This window comes from Azolla caroliniana, unplaced genomic scaffold (genome assembly GCF_043228905.1).
Source record: "Azolla caroliniana isolate FFs.n. ecotype wild unplaced genomic scaffold, voAzoCaro1.0.p SCAF_5, whole genome shotgun sequence".
NCBI lineage: Eukaryota > Viridiplantae > Streptophyta > Polypodiopsida > Salviniales > Salviniaceae > Azolla > Azolla caroliniana.
Genome location: NW_028230440.1, coordinates 5,643,762 through 5,661,483, shown reverse-complemented (window position 1 = coordinate 5,661,483; position 17,722 = coordinate 5,643,762). Strand labels below are relative to the sequence as shown.

Below are 17,722 nucleotides of genomic sequence, written 5' to 3'. Positions count from 1 at the left end.
CCATGGTTAGGTCAAATAGTTTAAATGGACGACTTTCACCGTTAATTTATAGCTACATGTCTTGTGTAATGACAATGTCATTTTGTTGATACAATATCTCGAAGTAGGGTCTAGACCACCAACTTTACTCTTAACTCAACATGTTATGACAAATTGATCTATTCAAGCAATGTTCACAGGTTCCACTAGAAAACCTTTTCTTTAGCCAATCGCTCCAAGGAGGGCTTGAACCTCCGACCTTATGGTTAACAGCCATACGCTCTAACCAACTGAGCTATTGAAGCAATGTTAAACTAAGTTGTGTCTTGCCTTATTACATAGTACCATAAAAACATTGGTAAAATCTCTCTCAAAACATTAATATTCTATAACCAACTTAGATATTACAACCATGGTTAGGTCAAGTAGTTTAAATGGAGGATTTTGTCATCCTCAATTTATAGCTAATGTCTCGTGTGATGACATTTTGTTGATACAATACCTTGAAGGAGGGTTTGTACCTCTGACCTTACGATTAAGCTAATATGCTATAACATATAACAAACTGATCTATCGAAGCAATATTGAGAAGTCTCATGCAACAACCATTTCTTTAGCCAATTGTTCCAAGGAGAGCTTGAACCTCAGGCCTTATGGTTAACGCCATATGCTTTAACCAACTAAGCTATTTATGCCATAGATAATATAAAACGCCTCTATGGTAGTTAACATTTATATGCTATAACCAACTTAGGTATCGCAACAATGGTTAGATCAAATAGTTAAAATGTCATAATTGTAATCCTCAATTTATAGGTACAAATCTCGTGTGATGACATTTTGTTTTTGACAATATCTCGAAGGAAGGTTTGGATCTCTAACCTTACTGTTAATGTATACATGCTATAACAATTTGATCTATTGGAGCAATGTTGAGAAGTCTCATGCAAAAACCTTTTCTTTAGCCAATTGCTCTATTAAGTATCTGGCACTCAGCACACTGGTTGTGGAGATTGTGGCGCAAACATGAGACACCAAGCTCACCTAATTTAAGGAAAAAAAGGGGATAGAACAAACCAAAGAAGAAATAATGTAGGCTTGTGGACAACCTAGTGTGAAAGGGAGACACTTACCTTAAAAAACTATAAAAACCACCTAAAGGTGACTTTGAAAGCTCTTCGTGACTCTTTTTGTTTTTTTTTCTTCCAAAAAACAGATCCTACATTAGTATTCGAAAACCCCATAAAAAACAACTTAAGGTTATACATACAATATATACCACAAATCCCCTTTATTTTTCTAAATTCTAACTATCGGCTTAAATAAATACTTTGGTGCTGAGTAAAACTACTCTACCTTATCAAAAAGCCGTCTATAAGATATACTATGTCCCAGATGGCATGAAACTCCAAAGCTTAAGCTCCATTTAGTGTGTATTACATTTTATACTATCCAACAAACCTCTGAGATTATGCACAATCTCTGTCCAAATTCCCGAAATTATTTGGCCAAGTCTTTTAGTCACATTTTGAAATACCTCCAAATTGTAATACTACTTACCAATTGTCATATTTGAGGTTTATTAGTCTGTATTTGTGGATTCAAAGGTATCAATTTTTTTTCCATCAAACCATATGTCATCACAATAGCATCTACAAACGTCTCTTGTTCATATACCATAGGTTTATTATGTACCATCGCCCATAATACCGCTCCCCATGTATACACTGCTCTAGGATATACCAGAGTTAATAATTTTATGATTCGTTTCCATATGCCCATAGCAAAACCACAACTCCACAAACAATGTTTAGCGGTCTTTATTAAATCCATACAGAAAGGGCACATCTTGTTTACATTTCCTTTTTGCCACCCATTAACTGGTGTAACTTTAAGAACCAACAACCAACAGAAACAAACAAATTTCCTACTCATTTTCATACCCCTTAGCCATTTCCAAAATTGTTTGAAATGTTGTGGGGAAAGTCCATTTCGTTTCCAAAAGAACATTTGCATTTGGTTCTTTCCATGATCTAGCGCCTAATATTTTCCTACCAATCTTCACAAAATATTGAAAAAAAAACACATATTTTGTGTGATCTTGTACCCAGACCTTCCAACACAGCTCTCTAGGATCCCAAGTTAATCTAGATATTGGTCTCCTTTCCATAATCCAAATCCTCCAAAAAGAATTCACCTTTTGAGGATCCGGATCTAAGACCCAATTTGATCCATCATTTGCAATCACCCTCACTTCTTTATGCAAACAAAACCTAAACAAATTATTTTCCTTCGATGTAAAGATTAACCTACCATCATCTTGTGCTCTTCTTGACTCTTAGAGTTTCTCCTTTTCTATCAGTACATTAAGAGCTCCTCTTCTATCTCCTTAATCTTTCATTAGAATTAGGAGAGGTTAGGGTTAAGAGCTAAGTAAGTCGAACCCTAATCTCCTCCTCTTGTATGATATTAAACCGAGTTGTATATTAACAAGTGGTGTTAATGATAATATATCTTCTTTGTGTAAGAGAGATTAAAGCAAGGGACTGAGAGACTAAGTACTAATAGGTAAAAGCTAAGTAAGCTAGTAGCTTGGATGTATTTGACAACTACCTCCACCTGGTTCGCCACCAAAATGGTATACGTCGGTCTAGATCCTAGGCCAACGACATGAACGGGGGGTATAACTCCATCGATTCATAGAAGTGCTTCCATGCGACACACATAATCGACACGTGCTACAAGGAAACCTCTGACCTTATGGTTAACAACCACATGCTTTAATGAATTGGGCTATTTCAGAAGCAACAATAATTAAAGCTTGTGTGTTCTCTTATGACATATGTAGGATAGAAACATAGGTGACATCGTTTGTGGTTGACATTTATATCCTATAACCAACTTAGGTACTACTACAATGGTTGGGTCAACTTAGGTATTGCAACAATGGTCAAGTCAAGAAGTTAAAATATAAGACTTGTCATCCTCAATTGATAGGTACATGTCTCATGTGATGACATTTTATTTAAACCATATCTTCAAGGAGAGGTTCGACCTCTAACCTTATGGTTAACATATATATCCTCGACATAGGTACAAGTCTCATGTGTGACATTTTATTTATACCATGTCTTCAAGGAGGGCTTCAACCTCCGACCTTATGGTTAACATCTATATCCTCTTGCAAACAAATCTATTGAAGCAATGTTGAAAAGTCTCATGCAATTACCCTTTCTTTATAAAATCGCGCCAAGGATGGTTTAGACCTCCAACCTCATGGTTAACAGCCATACACTCTAACCAAATAAGCTATTGAAGCAACTATAAGAAAACTAGTCTTTTTTAATAGTTACGTCAAATAGTTGAAATGTAAGACTTCTCTCTTTAACAAGTACAAGTCTGGTGTGATGACATTTTGTTCATACAATATTATTGAAGCAACGTTGAGAAGTCTCATGTGAGAAACTTTTCTTTATACAATCACTCCAAGGACCTTATGGTTAACAGTTATACGCTTTAACCAACTGAACTATTGAAGCAATGTCAATTTAGTCGTTTCTTGCTTAATATTGAGAAAACTTGTTTCTAACATAGCATAAAAACATTGATAAAACCTCTTTCTAACATTTATATGCTATATAACCAACTTAGATATTGCAACCAATGTTAGGTAAACTTTCAGTTATGGCATAGGTAGTATAAAACCTCTAACATTTATATGCTATATTTAACCAACTTAGATATTGCAAGCAACATTAGCTAAACTTTGACTCACTGCATAGGTAGCATAAAACCTCTCTTTCATAGTTTAACATTTATATTCTATAACCAAGTTAGATATAGCAAGAATGGTTAGGTCAATTAATTAAAATGTAGAACTTCTCGTTTAATAGGTACAAATCTCATGTGATGACGTTTTCCTAATATAATATTATTGAGACTATTTTGAGAAGTCTCATTCAAGAACCTTTTCTTTATGCAATCTATCCAAGGAGGGCTTGAACCTCTGATCGTATGGTTAACAACCATGCACTATAACCAATGAGAATAACGAGAGATAATGGACGTATTTTTATTATATAGGAAATACACAAGAGCGGCAACTAGAAGATTCGTCGAAGACTGGCATTGAACCGGAATTGTTCAAACAACAACACGTGTCATGCTTATATACTAGTCACATGTACCCAAGTTGGATAGGGTCTTGACATTCCTTGGAAATATTGTAGGGTCATGACACCCTCTGGATATTAGTATGATCATAATAATAAAGTTTATAATTTACGATAAAGTAAATTATAATATTGAGTAGCCTAATGGTTAAAGTTACGTGCTTTCTTTTAGGAGGTCATGGATTCAAGGCAACCTTAAGCTTATGATGTTTTGCCTACTCATGACATCACCTTCACTCACTCCGACACCCACAAGATCCTCAATCTCCTTGCTTCCTTCTCTATTGTGTAGGTAAACTTTTCATAAAGATTTTACAAAAAGCTCGTTAACAACTTCAAGACTTAGACTTGGAATGAACCCAACAACGTTGCCAAAAAGATGTTGGACTCCAATTGTACTCGCCAAGTGCAAGTTTTTATACCAACAAAGTTATATCATAAATTGGATTTTCGTATATCTAGATGAGAGTGGTTGTCAATCAGTCTTGGACCGCTATTATTACTCTAATATTTTGAACTCTCACTTTAATCGCTCAAAGATATTAACCTCACTAAGAATCTCACTAATGTCTTATGTAGACTTAATATGTCTTAAGACACATACACAAGTAAATAGATTAGACATTATAAGACTAATGGTGCTTTGATTAAATGATTCACACAAAACACATACCAAGAGTGATCAGTGTTTCTCTTAATAGAATTTAAAACTAATCACTCACAAATATGAGAGAAAGACAAAGCTCTAGCTTGATGCAAGCGTACAACCATTACTTCACTGGAAGTTATTGGTGTTATCACATAGTGGCCTCTCGTTGTATTATGGACTCTATGTGAATGCCCTTCATCTCATGTTACTTTCCAACTACTTCAGCTATCTCGAGTTCAATCTAGTCCTAGTAAATTTTTTACCACCTTTCTCTAAGTCATTGTGACATGTCATCATTTGAACCATAACTCTTCATGGGTGGACTTACGCAAGCAAAAGCAATATATAGCCTTGCACTTCTTTTCTTCTCTAACAATCTTGCACCATACATGAACATCTCTTATGGTCATGAGTTGGATTGGAAAAAACTTACACTCTAATGTTCTTTGGTGGCTTGAATCATCATCACTCACTATATCTAGAGATGTTCTTCATTATCATGGACACTGTTGAGAAACAAGCTCAACAAAGGTATGTGATGCTTATTGAGAAATAAGCTATAGTAGCTATTAGCTAATTAGCTACTAGTGGACATAAAGGTGAAACAACTATTTAGCTACTAACAGCTATTTAGCTACTGACAGCTAATTAGCTGCATATATAAGTCACTTATGTACTTCGGTAAAAAGTAGGTGTAGTAAGTAGAAAAGTGAGTAAGAGTGAGAGTAGAGAAGAGAAAAAAAACAGAAAATTGAAAACTGACAAGAGCGAGTTGAGCTCTATGTGTAATGGAATAGAAGCTTTCGGACTGTGCAGAGGTAAGTCTCCTTCCCCTTCCTTTCTGTCTTGAGCACTAAACGATCCAGCACATCACGATCCGTTGTGCACACAGAAGAGCCATAGCGCCTTCATAACATGGTATCATAGCAGAGTTGCTCATAAAGAAGATTAGAACAGTACAAATCTGAGAAAGGTTGTTTCTCTGTTTGCTAATCTGAATCAAATACTTGCTTGTTGAAGTAATTGTAGCAAAATCCCTAATTTGAAAGAGAAAAATGGCTATAGAAAATGGAAGCCAAATAGTCACAGAAAAGTTGGATAAAAACAATTTCCCGGCGTGGAAATTCAGAATGACAAATTTCCTGATGGGAAAAGGATATTGGGATTATATTGAAGGAGACCTAGAAGAGGCTCCAGAGATCCCTTAAGAAAATGCAACTACTGCACAGATTAAAGCATTTAAGGAATGGAATCAAGGGGCAAGAAAGGTATTGCATTGGCTCTCACTTAGCATCTCAGATTCGATGCTTGGACATATACATGATGCTATGCTTCCAAAAGAAGCTTGGGATAGTTTAGTAAAACTGTTTGAAGTGAACACAAAGGCTAGAAAGCTTTAGTTGAGGACTGAGCTAAATAACTTGGAAAAAGGTAAGATGTCATTGAATGAGTATGCTCTGAAAATAAAGAGCATATGTGAATCACTTGCCTCTATTAATGTGAAGGTAGAAGATGATGATAAGGTGGAAATATGCTTAAGAGGCTTAGGACATAAATATAAAAGCTTCAAAACATCTATTCTCACAAGGGATAGCATCCCAAGTTTTCCAGATCTGGTTTCAATGCTTGTAGTGGAAGAAAGAAATCAGATGGATGATGTAAACAATGGGAACTCTGAGACTGAGGGGCAAGCCCTCTACAATAGTGTTGGAAGAGGGCGAGGAAGAGGCCATGGAAGATTTGGTTCAGCTAGAACCAACAACAATAGTTATCAAGGAAGAGGACAACAGGTTACAAGTGGAAGAAACAACATCAGAGGCAGGGGGAGCAATCGAGGTAGAGGTAAGCAAACTTATTTGAATGATGATGGTTGTTGGTATTATGGAAAACCAGGCCATACACAGGCTGAATGCTATAAAAAGCAAAATGATGAAAAAAGAGGGAAGAGACAGCAAAATAACTATGCTTCAACTAGTGAAGACTGTGATAAAGATGGTGCATTTGTGGTGCAACATGAAACAGCAGCAATGGTTGATTGTTCACAGAGACGCAATGAAGAGTTTATGTTGTATGTAGATTCTGGGGCATCTAATCATATGACAGGACATGCAAACTGGTTTGAAATTCTAAGAGAACCAAAGATTCTTGGTTATGTACAGACAGGTGATAATACCACTCACCAAATAGAGCATGTTGGAGATATCCCATTGTGGGAAGAAAAAGGAAAAACGAATATGCTGAATGTTATGCATGTGCCAAACCTTGCAAAAAATCTTATTTTTGCTGGACAAATAGTAGAGCAAGGAATGCAAGTTAAGTTTAAGCAAAGTGGATGCTTTATAGAGAAACAGGGAAAGCTCATTGCAAAAGGAAAACGATAAGGGAGAATGTGTGTGTTAGATGTGGATATGCCTAATAACATTACAACCATTTTGCAGAAGGAATGAGTGTAATCTCAGATGTGGAAATGTGGCATAAAAGAATCGGTCACATAAGTATTCAAACATTGAAAAATATGTTGAGGAAAAATGTAGTGGCTGGATTGCATAAGTTGAAAGATTGTGAGATGAGCAAAATATGTGAAGCATGTCAATATAGAAAGCAAAACATGTTGCCTTTCCCTCATGAAAGACATGTAAGCAAAAATTTGTTGGATTTGGTACATACAGATGTATGGGGACCAACAAAAAATGCATCAATTAGTGGATGTAAGTTTTATGTAACATTTATTGATGATTGCTCAAGGAAAACATGGGTTTACTTCATGAAAGAAAAAAGAGAAGTATTTGATTGCTTTCGTAAGTTTAAATGTATGGTGGAAACGCAAGCTAGAACTAGAATAAAATGTTTAAGATCTGATGGAGGAGGAGAGTACTTCTCAAATGAATTTTCTAATTTTCTATGCAATCAAGGAATAAGGAGACAGTTTACATGTAGATATACTCCACAGCAAAATGGAGTTGCTGAGAGGAAAAATAGAACTTTGGTGAACATGGCAAGAGCTTTAATGACAAAAAAAATATGCCATTGTATTACTAGGCAAAAGCTGTAAACACAACAAATTATATTCTAAATAGATGTATAACATCTGGAGTGCATGAAGTAACTCCTGAAGAATGTTTCTATGGCAGGAAGCCTAGTTTAGAACACTTAAAAGTGTTTGGATGCCTTGCCTACGTTCATGTACCTGCTGAAGTGAGAAGTAAGCTTGATCCAAAAGCTAAAAAATGTGTTTTTGTTAGATATTCAGATGAGCAAAAAGGGTATAGATGCTATAACCCTGTGACAAAAAAGATTGTGGTAAGTCGGGATGTAATATTTGATGAGTTGGGCAGCTGGTACAGCCCAAAAGAAAATGTAGAAATTGTTGAAGACAATGAAAATGAAGATAGGGATAAATCTGAAAATGTAAGAGATTGCCATGGAGATGGAAACAATGTTGGACAACAAAGTTCCACATCAATGGAATGTACGGGACCATCTTGAAGCTCAGGTAGTAAATCTGAATCTAATGCATGGAGTGGAAAAAATGCAAGACAAAAAATATGATGATAAAAAGGGAAAACAGAAGATGCTAGAATATGAAATGCTTGATGATGGATCTAGAAACATGGAAGATGTAGATTCAGATACATCATTGGATGATGAGCTTGGTATACGAGCCTTGAAAATATCTGGTATGGAAAAAACAATGAAGGATGCAAATCAGAAACTGAGAAGATCAGATAGAGAGAAAAAGATTGTTGAAAGATTTGGTTATAGCACATATACGGCTATGCATTATGCATACATGTCTAAAGTGGTACAAATCCCTGATCTAAATAGTTTTGATGAAGCAAAATCTGATAAGAAATGGGTGAATGCAATGCATTGGGAAGAAATAGATGCATTGGTTGAAAACAAAACATGGGATTTGGTAAAGTTACCGAAAGAAAAAAATGTTGTAATTTGCAAATCGGTCTACAAAACAAAGCATGATTCCAATAGGAATGTTAATAGACATAAAGCAAGACTTGTTGCAAAGGGATATGCTAAGATGCAAGGAATTGATTATGATGAAACTTTTGCACCGGTTGCAAAGATGGCAACATTGAGGACACTACTTGCTGTGAGTGCAGCCAAAAGATGGGTTCTGCACCATATGGATGTAAAAAATGCTTTTTTACATGGTAACTTGGAAGAGGAAGTATACATGTGTCAACCACCAGGTTTTGAAGATAAGAAGCATCCAGAATATATATGTAAGCTAAAAAAGGCTCTCTATGGATTGAAACAAGCACCACGGCCATGGCATAAAGAACTTTCAGAATCTCTGAAAAAATTTGCCTTCAAAATGTCAAAGGCTAATCCATCATTATATGTAAAAAGGATAAATGATTGCATTGTTGTGATTTTGATTTATGTAGATGATTTAATCATCAGAGGTGATTTTGTGGATGAAATAAGCAAGCTGAAAAAAAATCTTGAAAGCTGAGATACTTTCTTGGCATTGAGATGATCATATTTGAAAGTGGTATATATATGTTGCAAAAACAGTATGCAACAACTATGTTGAAGAAGTATGGTATGCTTGGATGCAAACCTATTGGTGTACCACTAGATAAGAACTGCAAATTGAGTGCTGATTTGGGAGCCAAAATAGAAGATGTAAACATGTACAGGTCTATGGTGGGCAACCTCATATATTTGACTATAACCAGACCTGATTTGAGTTATGCAGTTGGATTAGTTAGCCAGTTTATGCAACAACCAACAAAACCACACTTAGACTGCATTAGAAAAATTTGAGGTATGTAAAAGCTACTCAAAATTATGGACTAGTTTACAAGGTTGATCTGGACATAAAGCTGGAAGGATATACATATGTTGATTGAGCTGGAAGCCAAACTAACAGAAGATCCACAAGTGGATATATGTTTACATTGGGAAGTGCAACTATTTCATGGAGTAGCACGAAACAAGCTATTATTGCACTATCAAGTACTGACGCTGAATATAGAGGAGTTGCAATAGTAGTTATTAGCTAATTAGCTACTAGTGGACATAAAGGTGAAACAGCTATTTAGCTATGCGCAACTATTTAGCTACTGACAGTTAATTAGCTACATATATAAGTCACTTATGTACTTAGGTAAAAAGTAAGTGTAGTAAGTGGAAAAGTGAGTAAGAGTGAGAGTAGAGGAGAAAAAAAATTGAAAATTGAAAACTGACGAGAGCGAGTTGAGCTTTGTGTGTAATGGAATAGAAGCTTTTGGACTATGCAGAGGTAAGTCTCCTTCCCCTTCCTTTCTGTCTTGAGCACTAAACGATCCAGCACATCATGATCCGTTGTGCACACAGAAGAGCCGTAGCACCTTCGTAACAGACACTTCTTGATGATGATGTGATTGACTTGGGAGGCACTAAAGTTGGTGTGGTATCTACCAAATCATGTTTGGTGCGAGGCTTCATGCTTTTAAAACCCAAGTGACTCGCAAAGCACCAAGCAAAATTGATTATCCTATTGATATTGACTAACCAGTTATGATATACTCATTAGTGGAAAGGGGGGACCTTGAAACTTGACATGTTGGTATTATGTTAGTAGCCAATGAAAGCTTTGACTTAATTGTGGCTTTCACCTCGTATTTTTTGAATCGTATGAAAAGCATTCTGGCCCAATTGAGTACTTCAAGGTTTTTCTTTTTTTGTTTGGAAAGATACTACATTAAAGGATTTAGAAAACACCCCATGTTCCTTTAACGTACATGTTGCCTACCTCCCCTCTTTTTAAGTTCAAGCTATGAACTTAAATCAATATTTTGGTCTAGAGTAAAACCACTCACTCCACCTTATAAAAAAACCACGCATAAAATAAACCTTTGTGTCATATGGCATAAAACTTCAATTGTTACAATTATTTCTTTTGTATCCAAATGACCTCTTAGATTATACACAATCTATATTGAAATCCCGAGATATTTTGAAATGCCCTTAATCACATTGCCTTCCAAATACACCAAATTGTAATGTTACATACCAATTGAAAAGCATGTCTCATTAGAATAGCATCTACAACCTCCTCTTGTTCATATACCATTGGTTTATCTTGCACCACTATTCATAATATCGTTCCCCATGTATACACTACTCGAGGATATATCGGTACTAAGAAACATTGATACCTTTGAATCCACAAATAAAGATTGATAAACCTCAAATATGGCAATCGGTAAGCAATATTAGAATTTGGTATATTTGGATGGCTTGATGTTTGAAGGTATTTCAAAATGTGACTAGAATACCTGCCCAAATAATTTCAGGGATTTGGACAGAGATTGTGCATAACCTCAGAGGTTATAAAAAGTCATACGCAACAAGTGGAGCTGAAGCAATTGGAGTTATATGTGGCGTGACTTGAGAGTAGGAGAGAGAAAGATAAGATGGAAATAGACGGTATAGAGTGTGTGTGTGTGTGAGAGAGAGAGAGAGAGAGAGAACATTAGAAATGGAAAGAGAGTTTATATTATAAGAGAACAAAGATTACAAAGAGTATTGTAATCTTTGTTCTCTTATAATATAAACTCGAGAACAAAGATTACAAAGAGTATTGTAATCTTTGTTCTCTTATAATATAAACTCTCAAAACAAAGATTACAAAGAGTATTGTAATCTTTGTTCTCTTATAATATAAACTCTCTTTCCATTTCTAGTTCTCTCTCTCTCTCTCTCTCTCTCTCTCTTGGTGAAAACACACAATTATATTAATAAATGTGTGTGAAAAACACTACTTACAATACGTGTGACAATGGAGTATGGTCACACACTAACCACACTACACTACATGGGTAGTGGAACATGTTGAATTGCCAATAGGCAAGACGAACACTCCACTGAGGAAAGAATTTCCACTTGTTCCAATAAAGAAAATTGTCACATTAGTACTCCCTTCAACTTTCGTAGATATGCTTTCACTCCATGTCTACCATCGAATACAAAAGTGTTGCACATGTTCCAATTATGACGCAATCCCCAATATCTTAGAAATAGGAAAACAATCTCCATCTCTAATTTTGGGTCAGCCTGTGTAAATTGTGCAAACACCCATTGTCTAGGTGTCAAATAACTCCGTGATAAAACTTGCCAAATTTGAGAAATGTAACTCCAAATTTGACAAGCAATTGGACATTATATAAATCGATGAGTATTATCTTCTATTTGAACTGTGCAAAAGAAGCAAGTACCCGTTGCTAATGCTCTCTCTCTCTCTCTCTCTCTCTCTCTCTCTCTCTCTCTACCTTTTATTGTCATCTTATCTTTCTCTCTCCTACTCTCAAGTCACAACAGTTTGAACCAAATGAGTTATAATGAATGAATAGGCACCTATCTATAGGTCCTTATGGAGTATTCTAGAATATTTATGATATTTATGATACTTAATATAATAATGGATTATTCTAGAATGGTCTAGAATACTCTAAATATATTGTATTAACTATAATATAATTATTATAATTATACATGATGTATGATATTCTAATGCGTAAAGGTCTAACATATAGACCAAGACATTGTGGGTTTGAATCCTCATAAGGCGAAAATATATGTCTTCATGATAATATTTCATTTCGAACATAGATATATTTTATAGACAGATTTCTAATAAGGTGGACCGGTTCTACTCTACACCAAAGTATTTATTTAAGCCAACGGTTAGAATTTAGAAAGAGAAAGGGCTTTGTGATATATTGTATTTTTTTATACCAATATAGTATCTTCTTAAATAAATAAAAATTTGCCGTATTTCACTTTACCAATCACTATATTTAGATTGAAGGGTATACTGGAAGTTATGGTGCAAACTCTTTTGGGAATAGATCGCTCCCTTCATCTCCTTGCTTACGTATTATTGGTAAGCCTAATGGAAATATTTTCTTTACTCCTTTGATTATCTTATTTTCTTTAACTTAGCTTCTGACCTTCCTCTATCTCCATCTTCAAATACTCTATTATTATACTTGTCTAAGTAAGAGATGAATTCTATTTTACAATTGAAATGAGCATTGTTTGGCTTCTAATGGTCAATTCCCAATATAGTATCAAAAATCCCCTAAAGATGAACCACTCAAAGTTATTAAGGTTGTTTTCCACCTACTAAACGCTCATCAAAATATACTATCATCCCCTTGCTAGCTTCACCCTAATGATCCTATAGGGCAATCTAGGAGATCATTCTAGGTTTCTATACAATCAAATGATATGAATGGTGTATTGTTAGTGTAAATGAGAAGTGAAAATTATTTACCCTGATACTCCCTACAAACTTGGATAATAAAAGTTTGTTTATATGAGTAGACTGACTTTCAATCAAATCATTAAATGTTCCGTCTTCAATCCATTTGATTCTTTCTCTTATGAATTTCAACATGTCTCTCATGAATTTAGTGTGAGGGCAAGCTTTCCTTATCTAATAGCTTGTCAAGAGATTTTACTCCTTTAGACTTGATTATTTCAAGTCCATTTCGTTTACCTGATGTTATGTTCTCAATACCATCCCTTTTTTAGCTTTATGGTCAAGTTTGTTACAAACGTAACATGCCACTTGAATAGGAATATAGGGTAAGTTCTCTTGCCACGTATCGATCTTTGTCCATGTGAAGTTTTTGTTCTCATGACGATGATCAATGAGTTATTTCTTGAATTTTTCTCTCATGGCTAATTAATCACCCTCTTTTGTTTTAGATGTTGTTGCAATTTCATCTCTTTCAAAATATTCACAAAATTGGTTGAGATTCTCTATGTGTGAAGCTAAAGAATCTCCCAATCCTTCTATGAAACAACTTATGACTTAAGTTTCATTTTGTCAAGGCAAATATTGAAGAAGTTCTGTAAATTCAATGTTGTGATATACCATCTTCCTTTCTGTCTTTATACAATTGCAATAAGCATTGCATTTTGCTCTCAAATAAACTCCATTTCCGAGGGAATAACAACCTCATTGTTGACTTGTTAGTGTAAACAATATTTATATGCTTCACATTAAATGCAAGGAGTATCTATATTTCAAATTAGGCCTAATCTTATTTTATTCTCTTCATTGTGTTTAAAATCCATCACTTTTTTTCTCTTCATTATAATTTTAATAATTCCAAATCTCTAATCCACTTGTCCAGCAATTCAGTTACAATTGTCACACTCAGTGTTCAAATGGATTGGTCATCACATTCCTAGGGTTTTTAGAACATCTATCTCCAACAGTCAACTCCCATTGGAAATATTTCTCTCAATTTCTAACTCATAAACAACAAATATCAACTAGTATCCCCCGAAGATATTTCAATCAATATTGATTAATTTTATAAATTAAATTCAAATAGATAAATATATCGTTTCATTGAAAAACAAAGAAAACATGTGCTTGACATACAATACATAAATAAATATATAATGTGCCTTCTTTTTCTAGTTCTAGATTATAGCACTATGAGATGGGATATATGGAGTTCCACCCTCCTCCCTTCTCTCTAGTTTGAATGGAGTTAGTCTTAACATTTGTTTCTTCGTGAAATATGCATAATAAGACACTCTTCCATCTTAAGTAACTAGGAGAGGGATATGGTTCATTATCCTCAAGAATTACATGGCCATTTATTTAATTTTAAGAATGAAATTAGCCATTGCTAGATGCTCATAATGACATATGTCCTCACATAGAGGTGCTCTTACTCCTCAATAGATCCACCCTTTACCCAATTCACGCAACTTGTAACTAGTAGAAACAAAATTTCCATACAAGTAACAAGCAATATTATGACTAAGAAATTCTTGGGGATTCAACTCCTTTTATTTGACTTGTGTACTAATAAGGAAGTCTTTTACAAATGATGTCCTCAAAAAACTTCACATTGAATTATGATCTCCTCTTCCCAACTTTGCTAGCTCTAAATGTTGAGGTTGTTCTATCCTTTTCAGAAATTCTTCGCTATCATTAAAAAAACAAGATATCCTATGCTTTTATCAATTCCCACCATAGTTTCATAATCTCTCTTTGGTCATCCTTTATAGGTTAAAACAAACAAGATATGATTACATCAATAGTATCGCATTCACATATACTCAAGATGGCATATAGGCATTTTTAGGGTATGAACATTAAAGACAATCTTAGTTGTACTATAATTATATTAACTTAGAAATATGTACATATGTCTAGCTTGGACACAAGGTATCATAATCGTATTACTTGGATAACTTTGTTGTAAAAGAGTATGGCAGGATAAGTAGGGTTGGGGATTATTTCAGGATTTGTGGAAGGGTAGTGTGAGTGTAGCTGTTTTTTTTGCTGGTTTTGGAGTTGTTCCTCCGTGTTGTATATATCAGTTCCACTAAGGTTGTCTCAGTGGATCTTAGTGGTGAACTTTTCTGTATTTTGATTGCTAACTATTACCAATGTGAAGTAGGTTATTTTTTGGAAAAAAAAACTTAGGAATAACGGTTTAAAAGACAAATTAAAACAATATATACAAATGACATGAATGTTAATGGCTTTCTCAAATGGCACAAGTTAAAAAAGACTTTATTTGTTGGTTACAAAATATCACAAGGTAATGCATACTATGTTATAACTTATCACAATCCCATCCTACGATCTAGAAAAAATAGTATCACAAGTTTTTATTATTTCCATCGTTTATGTTGATGGGACAACACTAACACACAATGGCCAACCCTTCTTACTTTACTACCTACTCCGCCCATCACATGCCCAAAATACCACATTCATTCCTCAAAACCTATATGCATATAACTTTTATAAAACCTTTACATCCACGAAATGCAAGAGATCCATGGCTTGTTGATGTGATCCTAACTCTATAATGTATGAAATAGAGTTGAAACTTGTTTGATTTATGAAAGCTTTTCCCATTTCAAATTAAGGTTCTCAAAACAATATTACCAATTTAGCATTGCCTCACTAGGAGGCAAAGCTATAATATTGGCAATCAATGATTTTAAAGAAGACATTACAATTGTCAACAATAAGTTGCGATAGAGCATTGGAGTCAACATGTAACATTATGGGTACCGTCATAATGTTCTCGGGAAGCAAATTGGGTGATACTTTAAATAATATATAGCAGTGTCTCCAAGAATGTGTTATTTTATGGGTACAAATTCTTAAGGTAGAAATGTCAATAGTTTCTACACACTCGATATTTTTTCGTGGCTTTTATACTATTAGATGTATAGACCACATTGTATTTTTGGGAAGTGATTAGTTCTTCAATATATTGAACTTGGAACATACCAACTTTCGGCCAAACATCGAAGATGTTGCGGCACAATACATACATTGGAAAACTTTACAAGCTATTTTCCTCTACTTAAAAGGGATTGTTCGTGTACATATGGGACACATCTATATTATTTTAGAATAGGTAAGTTCTAAAACTTTTTATTATCACAACCAAAAGGACCTTTCTTTGGTCATCCCCGTTGCATCAACTAAGTCATAAAAATTTAGTATCCCTAGAATAACCATCATCATATGTATGCCAAGTGGGAGAAGGCATTCAAGATTGGGTGGTTCCCTAGAAGATGAGAAAATAGCCATTTTGAAAAATCACATTACACGTAAAAGAAAGAAAAAAGGGAGCTTTTGCATATAATGTCAAGTGACAATGTGAATAAATGAATAAGTTATTCGGCAAATCATTATTTAGAGGTTTTTTTTGGAGAACCGGGGTAGCCATATGTTTTACTATAAAGAATTAGTGTTTGCACATTTCATATCAATCTTGCATAACAATTGGTTACTAGTAAATTGAGGCACTGCAAGACCCAAATATTACCAAAAAGTTGACTCAATCAACTTCCTCAACTAAGTTTTTTTGTCTTTCCATTTGTAGGGTGACCTTTTTTGCATAATGGTGATGGTCTTTTTTTTCTCTTTCTAAACCACCATTTGATACAGTCATATGAACGCTTTTGGGCTTTTTTGGTCATGCTCCATGTCGGTGTTAATTGACGCATGTCAATACTTTTACCTATTTTGGCCTCTTTAGGGAACAACCTCACCAACAACTAGAAATACAAAAATCTCACAACAAACACCCCGATTCAATACATTTAAGACTTTGTGTCAAACGAACATGTTAGGAAAAAGCTACACCTTCAACATTACAAATTGAGTTTGATAACAATGCATGTGTGCTCAGCAAACTTTGTGTTGTGAAATCTGAAAAACATGTGCCTATCGGAGGACCAGGAGCCTTTTAATATTGCATAAAAGTTGAAGGGATCCAATATCCATTACATTAGAGTTATTCAAACAAATACATGCATATAAGTGAGATCTCATTAGTATGGAGTAATAAATAGATTGCCTGGTTGGACACCATTTACTTATATATGTATCTTTGTAGGTGTTTAATTAAAAATGTGGAGATTCTCATTCACCATGTTGTGAACCATATACATAAGGAGCGGTTTTGTCTTAACTCTCAAATGACATTCCAATGGGTTCAAATGAAGAGGTAGAACATTATGTATTGCGATTATTTAAGTAGGACGAAAAGTAGTCTCGTGGCCTTGTACTTAGGTGGTCTAAAATTTTCAATAGATAGAAAATAACCTCTGTTAGCAAAATACAATGCACTCTTCTTGTATGCCGACATACTAAACCATTTTTACATAGTACACGACATCATGGGACTAGATTGTTAAGATATTGAACTTCATCATCTAGGTCTTGGCATGTAACATCTAGAAACATATTATATATTGTAAGTTGTGAAATATCTTGTAATGCTCCTAATGATCTTGTGCTCATAGCGTCTTTCAAGTAAAGATGTTGATAATATTTCAATTGTTTCTTTCGCATCATGTTTTCATTTACTTGGCATTCAAAATAAAGTTCTTCGGTTGTTTAAACTTTAAATCA

General features: G+C 34.6%; 1 non-coding gene across 1 annotated transcript; it reads right to left on the bottom strand.

The window, feature by feature from the left end:
* Positions 1-210: 210 nt before the first annotated feature.
* TRNAN-GUU (transfer RNA asparagine (anticodon GUU)) lies at positions 211-284 on the bottom strand. Its single transcript has one exon. It is a non-coding gene; the product is annotated as a tRNA-Asn (tRNA).
* Positions 285-17,722: the final 17,438 nt, after the last annotated feature.